Genomic DNA, 9,837 nt, shown 5'->3' on the forward strand with positions numbered 1-9,837 from the left:
CAACCCAGAGCAAGTGCCCGGCAAGTAACCGAGAACGAAACATGCAGCTGATTAATGCTGCCACAGAAGTGGTTTCTTTTTTTATGGCAAATGCTGTTTTTCTTTAATTTTCCTTTCCCTCTGCAGCTTTCCTCAGAGCAATATCTGCGAATAATCCCCGTTCTCCCCCTGATTGGGGTGCAGCTCCCTGCGTGCAGCTAATATTGGCACAGTGATATTTTAGCTGGTTTTGGAGGCAGGTGCAAAGCGTGACCTGTGGGAGCAGTGCTGCCCATCCCTGCAAGGAGGACACAGAGGTGCCAGGGAGGGAGTCTGGCAGCATCCCTGCCTGCCTTCAGCCAGCGCCGATAGCTCCTGCCTGCGCCTTGTACACTGGCTTTCATGTTTAATAAAGTTATGGCCTCTTGGCTTTCACCATAACACAGTTTCCAGGTTTATTTCCCAAGGGTTCATAGCAACAGTAACACACAGTAGTTATAATGTGTCATAAAATAAATATTAGCAAAAGCACACACGAAACTCCACGGGTTTGGAATTTGCTTGGCATCGTGTATTCCGCAACGCACGTCTCCAACAGCAAAAGTTGTCTGCTGATGGAGGAGGTCTGTTTGTTTGCCTTAGTTTTGGGTTTGCCTGACTAGGCTGGGCTCGCACCACTGTCACAGCTAATAAAGGTAAGTACTGGTACAGCGCTACCTAATCACATTGCTCTTGAAATTAGGTCTGTCAGCACTTGGGCCGTAAACCCGTATTGCAGGAGCTTAATAACTCTGCTGTGAACAAACCAAAATTACTTCTGGGCTTAAACCTGGTGTGCAAGACTGCTGCCTATGGGGCCACGTTTTATTTGGTGCTGGGAATACAAAAGAGCATGCCCCAAACAGTTAAACAGATCGAATACATGAGCAGAATCACAGTGTGCGTGTGCATGTACACACACACTGGCACACATGCACACACAGGTGTAAGTAGCATCATGTGATATGTCTTACACCCCTGCCTACACAGCTTGCATCGGGACAAAACAAATTCATCAGGAGCCTCTGACTCCCTCCCATCAATCTGCTTGGTTTTTAGACTAATCTCAGTCACTACCTCTTTTTTGAGTGGGTTTTTTTTTTTCCCCAAGGATAATAAATTCACACTCCTCCACCACAAATTCCACTGGCCTAAAGATGAGGAATCCACAGTAAAACTCCATCCTAGAGCAGTAGCAGTTGTTTTACGTACCGAAACGTCCCGTCTATGAAGTTGAGTCTTAACAATGTCTTGCAGGAAAGCCCCAGGGCAGAGCCTTTCTCTGCCACAGACTTACTGTACGACTTTGGGCAAATCATTTAGCTCTCTGTGGCTCATCCACACCGCTGAAAAATGGGGATAATTAAACTGCTCTGCTTCATCAAACAACCATAATGATAAATACCGTACAAAATGTTCTGAGATGTCTGTGGTGAAGACTACCTGCTAGACAGAGAGAAGCAGAGCTAGAAAGGAAAGCCTTCATACCACACTAAAACTATGGCATCTTAAAGTCTAGAACTGCTGTTCTAAACTAGTTTTAAAGTTTAATTTCTTTAAGAGACATTAATCAAATAGATTCTTCTATAAAATCACCATACTTTTTTTTTTTTTCCTATTTACCTATTTAAAAATAGCAGAGGCTTTGTGTGCTGTGTGTGGTATGACACAAAGCTTTTCCATCGTTGTTTGGGGCAGCCATGCTGGAGCTGATGAGGCTTATGTGATGGATCTGAACAGCAGCGGCGGGGCTGGTTTTCTCTGTCAGGTCAAGATTACCCTTCCTTAAGACCCACACTCCTGACTTGGGTACCAAGTCACATGAAATTGGTCTACCCTCACAAGGAGGGGCAGAAAATAACTGTTTGTGGGGCTCCATTGCCATGGTGTTCCCCTTCATCTTCATTCTCACCTCACTGGGAAGGCTCTGGTCCCTGAGCAGGAGGAGGGAGAAGCTGCATGCAGTGGCTCTAGGGTGCAGACCTGAAAGTTCATCCTGCCACTTAGGATGGTGCAACAGATGACCCCTGTGTCAATGACCCCGGCTGTGGGAATGAAGCCATAGCTGCAGGAGAGACTGGGTAAATGGGTGCTGCCAGAGGCAGGGGATTTCTCTGTGGAAAGGGCAGGTCAAGTTGGGTAACGCTGACATGGACAGAATGACATGGACAAAGGGAAGGAAAATGTCCAGTGAGGGATTAAAAAGAAATTAAATACAGCATCAACACGTGGTGTAGTTATGCTCACAGGAGGGATGAGGGATGAGTTATCCTAGCAGTAGGCAGGAGCTGGGCCATTTTTTTTTGCCATCAAACCCTCCACCCCCTCAATTTTCCTTTGCCTTGCCTCCTTTCCTGCCAGGTCTCTACCGGAATTCTGAGCCTCGGGAAAGCTGACAGCATATATCTTCCCAGCACTCTGTACAAACCCTACCTCCCTCCATCACCAGCTCCCTCTGGTCCCCCACACAATAAGCAATAACACTGGGACCAACCGAAAAAGCCTTCTCACAGCCCCCTGGCCCTGTTTTGGCCAGAGATGGCCGCAACAAAGCAGCACAGTCAGATGGTGCCCATGGATGGACACGCCTGTATTTGCCGTGCCGGCCGTGTACACGGCACCAGCTGGGAAAGCCTGGGGTGCCGTGGCAGGGTCTCCTGGGTGCTGGCTCCTATGAGTCCTCCACCCATCAATCTTAGAGCAGTATGCCGTCATGGATAAATAGCAGCTGTTGCAGTAAGCTCATCGGATAACAGGCACATATATTAAAGTACCTTTAGCACACTTACTAAAACATATATTTAGCTAGGGAAAATAATCTTGCCCTGCCTATAAAAGTCAAAGTTTGCCTTTATAAATAACTCCACGAACCCTGCATGCATCTGAGGAAATGGCGATGGCGTGCACGCTCAGCCTCCTTCCCCGAAAAGATCTCTGAATAAAATATAAACACGCTGAAATATAAAGAACAGTTTGGTGAAGATAATGAAATCTAGTGAAGCCAGTAATTTACTCTGTAAATCATATAGCTACTTCTTCCTTGCAGTTGCCTGCCCTGATTTACATCATGAACCTTATTTCCGAGCTTCTCCCCGCTTTATTGCAAGCATGGGAGCACTGACTATGGCTTCTGCCTGTATTTGTGGCTGGTAAAAAACATTTATTTATACCTGCAAAATATCCCACTCTAAATATGCCATGTTAGCTCAACACACTTCTTTTTTCCAGCCTTCTCTCTGGTCTTCCTGAGAAGGGAGGGGAAAGCAGGCCTCCCAAAATGCCTGTTTTGCACCCATTCTTCTTGTCACGGCAGCTGGGAATGGTGATCCCAGTGCTGTGCTGGTGTCAGCCACAAGGAGCTGCAGAGACGATATCCCCATGCTGCCTGGGGACCCTGTGGCACCCCCAGTGCCTTCCCATGTCCCCACTGACACCCCCCCCCCCCAAGTCTCCATCATCACACATCCCTTTCCTATTTTATTCACGGCATCGAACCTCTTCCCATTAGCATGCAAAGACTTCAAACTCTTGCACTTTCCTATACCGCACAGAATATATCTTAAGAAGGGGCTGGAAATAATTGGGTGCCGTTGCCTCCATGACGCCGCCGTGTACACTTGAGCGTATGGAAATCTCAAGTAGCGCAGAACACTCAGGGGCGAGCAGCGAGCCCTGTGCCACGGAGCTGCTGCACAGGGCTTAGCCCCAGCCTCATTTCTTATTCACGTCTCTCCTTTAAGTCTAACCACTCTGAGGTGAGGCTGTATCTCTATGAATTCAAGTGGATTTGCCTCCCCGCGTACGCATGTACATGAGGCGGGCGGTCTTTCGCTCCGCCTGGGTCTGCGAGGGAATAGAGACTGCAGGGAAAAAATTATACCTAGATGAGTCTTTATGATGTGTGTTCCTTCAGTATTAAGATCTCTTCAGGCTTTGTATACCCAGTAATATTGCTCTCGTTTTAAATTCTCCTAGTAATAATTTTAAGAGAAAATTCTTTGTGACAACTGCTGTTGATTTAAAACTAATGTTTAGCCAGTAATGGGTAATTGTATTAGACTAAAAAAAAAGCTGCTGTAAAGTCGACCCCAGTCTGATTTTTAATTTACTGCATCATCAGCTACTTTTATGATACTATTTAATCTGCTGAAATAAAACTATTGCTCTATGAATATCTCTAGCATTCAAGAAAGATTGTTTTTAGCCGTTCTGCTCTCGGGGCCGAGGAGGCTTTAATTATTAGACGAATAATTCCTCTGAATATATTTATTTACATTTGTTCTAATTGTCGCAGTAAGGTGGTGGATTGCGCTATGAACTCGCTTTTAACCCTTAAACAGGCAAAGGGAAAACACCCATCGCTCCCTTTGCACCCGCATTGAGCTTGTAAAATACACTCTGCGTTTCCATGGGAAGAAAAACTTGCCAAAACAATTTCCCTTTATTTTTTCCCCGTGAGGACCTGCACCTCGCTCAGCCAGGATGGCCGTGCTCACAGCCGCACGCAGCGCGGCAACCGCAGCGCTACGGGAACGACCAGCGCTGCTCTTGCCAGGAGCCTGGTTTGCATTTCCAGGACCTTTTCCAACTGTGTAGCAGCACGGGGACCTGATCCTGCTCTCTCCTCCCTGGAGCTGTTTTCCCGACGAATACAACCGGGGCGCAGCGGTAGGTTTGTCTCCTCGAGTGTTAAGAAATCAGCCCCACTGGGCCTGTTTCAAACACCCACCCCTCCCAGCATCGATGGAAAGACCCCCGCTGAGTCCAGTGGGCTTTGGATGGGTCTCCACAGCTTCCATGTGGGTATATTCATGCACTGAGATGAGGCTTGTGATGTACGTTTATATAAAGCATAAAAACCAATGTTACGAAGAGGCGTTTTTCTATTTTTCTCACTTCTTAAGTTCCTGCAGAAATAACATGCACCAAGGTCATGCAAAATAGCCTTCTGCCTCTCTCTATGCCCAGCCTTAGTGACCTCCTCAAAACAATACACTACCAGACTAAATCAGCACCCCAAAACATCGTGCTGATTGTTTCGGATGACAAAGAAATCTTCATTTAAAAAAAAAAAAACAAACCCAAAACATTATCACAAACAAATCATTTGCACCTACATACTAAAAAGAAAAATTGGTTCTGTTGGATTTTGTGTTGTTTGTTGGTTGTTTTTTTTTAATTTGCTACTCCTTTTAATAAACAGCAGGCTCTTGCAAAGATTACCTGGGAGATTAATGGGTCTGTTAGAAGAAAAAAGATTCAGGGTGTGACCACAAACGTGTATCTCTGGCATGTGAGTTGCTGATTTTTAATGTTCCCCATACATTTACATCGTAGCTTTAGGTTTATTTTTCCCTGATAAATACTTGATTACCTGACTGCGACAACAGGGGGGGGAAGGCTGTTGTCAAATCTATTATAATACAATCAGGAAATGGTTACATGATAAAGTAAGGTAAAACAAATAATCCTTAATGCTGTGCAACCACCTATTATTTTATCCAAACAACTTCTGTTTTTGTTATCTCCTTATGGTCGAATGCCTATTCCCTAGAAAGAGAGAAGAAGTCTCTTTTTACCTCAGTAATTAGCTTGTTTGAAAGCTCCCACAAATTCTTCCTATCATAAATTTTGCATTGCTCCATGCACAATAATGCACATAAAATTAAATAAACAATTTAATTAATTTAATTAAAATTAAATATTAAACATATTGTGTATAAGAAGCCCATGTCTTTGATTTAATTGGGCAGGAGTACCCAAAGCAGTTTGGGTAACAGTGAAAAATAATTAAAAACAACAAGTACGGTAGCCTCTGGGTACGAAGAGTAGTTGGGAGCTTTCTCCTGAGAAAGGTTTATTTAATTAAAACTAAACTAATCTTTGGAAAACACTTGATAAGCATTTCATAATACAAATCATAATCCAAAAATGAAGCTTATACTTCATCTACATGATACTGGAAAATAATATTAAATAATTCAATTCTGCCATGAGCGACTTTCCCAGCATGGACAGAATAATTCAGCAGACAGCATGTTTACCACCTTTAAATTTTCTGTAACATTTAGTTCATCTAGATAAATATTAGTAAATTATATGAAGGCATAATGGATCCAGAAGCGATAAGGCTGAGAATTAATGCTTTATTTGGACTGTTTATTGCTTCTTGTAGATATAATACCAGACAAGGAAAGCACAGCTAACTTATTTACAAGGCAAGCTGTGCCTGCGTTGGCAGGTGAGCCGTTTGGCTGCGTTCACGTTTTCTAACCTATTCTTCGACACCTTTCATTCATAATAGAGATTATTATTTCCAGGATCTCGTAGCACTGGAGGAGGAATAGATTATTTATAGGGTGGTGTCTCTATCATTACTTCGTGTTGCCAAACGCTAGTATTTCCATACCGTCCGGTGATAATTTCAGCTCCCTGAAAAACTTGGATCCTGCCCAAGGTGGCAAACTATCCGCCTGGACATCAAACAGGCTGCCTTGCACAACCGCTCGCAAGCTGGATTGCAAATGCTGACAGGCTTTATAGGTCATTTCAAAAACAAATGCTTCATTTTAACACCTTAGACTGCAGCAGCTACTACATCAAGCTGCTGATGCCAACTGGCTTTTTCAAAAGTGAACGTATCCAAGAGATCCTAATTGACACTTTCAGGCAAGTGCCCAGCATAACTGAATATTACTCAGGTTTCTGGAGAGCCGGTTTAAAGTGACCATATAATTTAAGTGACCTTTGAATATAATTTAAAATGCTACTGTAGAGCCTGGTTCCTCTCCCACTGAATGGGCTCCATCAATGGGGAAACTCCCACTGATGTTAATGAGGGCGGGAGCGGACACTTCCACCACTGGCTCCCATTGAATTATCCAGGTTGCTTTTTTTTGTGGAGCTTTTTTGGTTTTTTCCTTTTTTTTTTTCTGATGCATTCCTGTTACAAGATCCTGTTAACTGAGTAGGACTTACTTTGCTTCATATCATACCCACAGCTTTTTTAGCAAAGGACCCAGTGCTTTAGCAGAGATTTCTGCTGAGCAGAGGTACAATAGGGCCCTTTACAGGGTGTGGGAATTTCCCGCATGTTGATTAACCTCATACTGTAAAAGACTGTAGGGCAAATCCTTCAGTCCTCACGCAGACAAAAGTCCACGCTGACCTACCCGAAATCTCTCTGCAAACGCTCATTAAAGTCAATGGTGTCTTGCCTGGGTGAGGACTGGGGGTTTCTCCCCGTGGTTTTGTTTACGACTGTGCATCACCAGGAGAAAGGGGTTACCACCTCACCCAGCCCGCAGTGGGGACTGGTTTGCCCCAGACCTGGGGCACTTCCTTCTCCTCAGCCCCAAAAATCCCACAGCAAAACCACGCTGTGGGTGCCAGCCCTGTGCTCCAGCGTGCGGTGCTGAGTGATGCCCAGCACCAGACCTTGGGCCACCACCCTGACACTCACAGAGAGTCAGGCAGGTGGCACCACCCAGGGGGGCCCCCTCACAGCCCACAGCCCACCTTGCCCCAGGGCAGGCAGAAAGCAGGCAGGGCATTACCCACCAACCCAGGAGGCTCCTGCCATCCCCACTCTAGCTACTACAGGAAAAGAGTCAGGCTGCCATCCCCTCTGGGACAAGATATCCAGTAATTTAGAACCACCTTAGAGGAGGATACGTCTATCCAGAAAATAATAGAAATATAACAAAAAAAGTGGGCTGGTTTCTGTTTGTTTGTTTTAGCCGTATCATAGCTCAGACCTTCCATGCCATTGTGGTTCAATATTTACTGATCGAAAATATAGACTAGCTGCAGGTCACAGCATTTGCCAGAAAGAACGATTATCATCAGAAAGAAATGGGCATTAAAAGAATAGCTCTTCCATTTCCAGCATTATAAAACAGACATTCAGGAGAACAAACAGAGCAGAGAAGAAATGATGGTCATTTGCAAGTAAAATCTCACCAAACAATATAAGGTTGGATTAACTGTTTCATGTATTTATTGTGAAAGAATATATAGGACTTTACACGAGAAGCTACCGGTACAAGCAAGAAACAATGCAGCCCTATAAACAGCCTGCTTTTAAGGGTAATGCTTCTGCACGTACCGCGCACAAGCTTCCTCCCACTGATGCCTGAGCAACAGCTCCTGCTAAGTTCAAAGGGGTCAGGATCGGGCCCCCAGGTTTTGAACTTTTCTCCTGTAACGTCCCTTTCTGTAATATTGCAGCACACACACACACACACACACACACACACACACACACACACACACCCCTCCCTGGTCTCAGAAGCGTTAAGGCGCTTGGGACGTGTTTACGGCTGAGAATACGGCAAAGGGGCACCATAAGATGTGCCTTGGGAGGCTGATGCTGAAAACTCAGAGCGAGTTTTTTCCCTTTCTGCACACATTTAAAAAGAAAAGGAGGGGACTTGGGGGGGGCAGAATAAAGCAAAAAAAAAAAACAAAACCCACCCCAAAAAATCCCAGGCACATATTGAGTCCAGTCCTGCATTCGTGTGAAGCAAACCATTGAGCACAGTAGCGAGGGCTGACTGGACCGGACAAAACCTGACTCCATTTATTGTCTTTTGTTGTGGTGTGCCAGGAATGCAGGAGCTGTAGTTATTCTGAATTAGGGCTGGCTCTGGGGATGGCTTTGTACTCCCAGGACCTGTGGATTGCTGAAAACTGGTGCAGCTCTCAACTCTGGCTTTAGAGATTTTGCTTCCTTCCAGGGCTGTTTAAAATGGTCACTTAGTAATTTCAGTAACTCTTGTGGCAAATAATTAATTATGTGAATTTGTAATTAGTTTGCAACCCTTACGTAAACTTAAATGGGGTTAATGCTATACTCTTTTATCCAAAATACAGCTTCAGAGAAGGATTTCTGACAAATTTGATATGCAGGTTCTATTCTAGTACTTGCCTTGGTTTACTCAGAAATCATTCCAAAACATTTACCATTCGATACATCCTTTAACACCAACAAAAATTAGTATGAAGTTAATTCTATTATTTAACTAAATATTAAAGAGTTACTGAGATTCATACACAACTGTATTTTTTTATTCAACTGACCAGGAAACTTATTTAGCACCTGAATATTTTCCCGAGTGTTATTCTAAATGAAAGAATCTTTACAGAAATAGAAACAAGAAGAATTGCAGTGGGACAGCACAAACACAGTAATTGGTTATGGAGATAATTAAAGCACCAGCAGTAGAGATGCTGGAGATAAGAACAGAGAAGTTTAGGGCTGGATTAGTGCAGCCCTTACCCTGTGTGATGCAAAGGCTTGAGCCAAACGACTCAAGAAGTTGCCTCCAAGTCCACCTTCTTTCATTCTATGTATGGGGAAGAGTCATATTTATTTTTAGTGCTTGAACTCTCCCTGCAAGTGCACTCTGCACAAATTAAATAAAACTCTAAGACTCTTTCGAATTGCTTGGAAATAGACCCTGAAGCCCTGATTTACTTGCAGCTTCATACACACAAAATTCAAGGATAATTTTGCCAGACATATGAAAATGATAAGTTCAACTCTCAGAATCGCTACAGCTATAAAAGCAGATTTCGGAAGAGCTCAAAATAAAGGAATCCTTAAAAAACCCACAAACAGGACTTGGTCCCTAATACACAGTAATAACAATAGCAATGTCATTCATGCTCAGTCATGTACATGTTTTCATCAATTATTTTTAATAACTTATTGGATACATAAGAGAGCTTGAGGTGTGATAAGTGTTAATTTTAAGTCAAGCTTTCGAGTAACTTTTCGAGCTCAGGCTGGTGAAACCCACTGAGTAATGCATATCC

Source organism: Gallinula chloropus, assembly GCF_964237585.1.
Source record: "Gallinula chloropus genome assembly, chromosome: 5".
NCBI lineage: Eukaryota > Metazoa > Chordata > Aves > Gruiformes > Rallidae > Gallinula > Gallinula chloropus.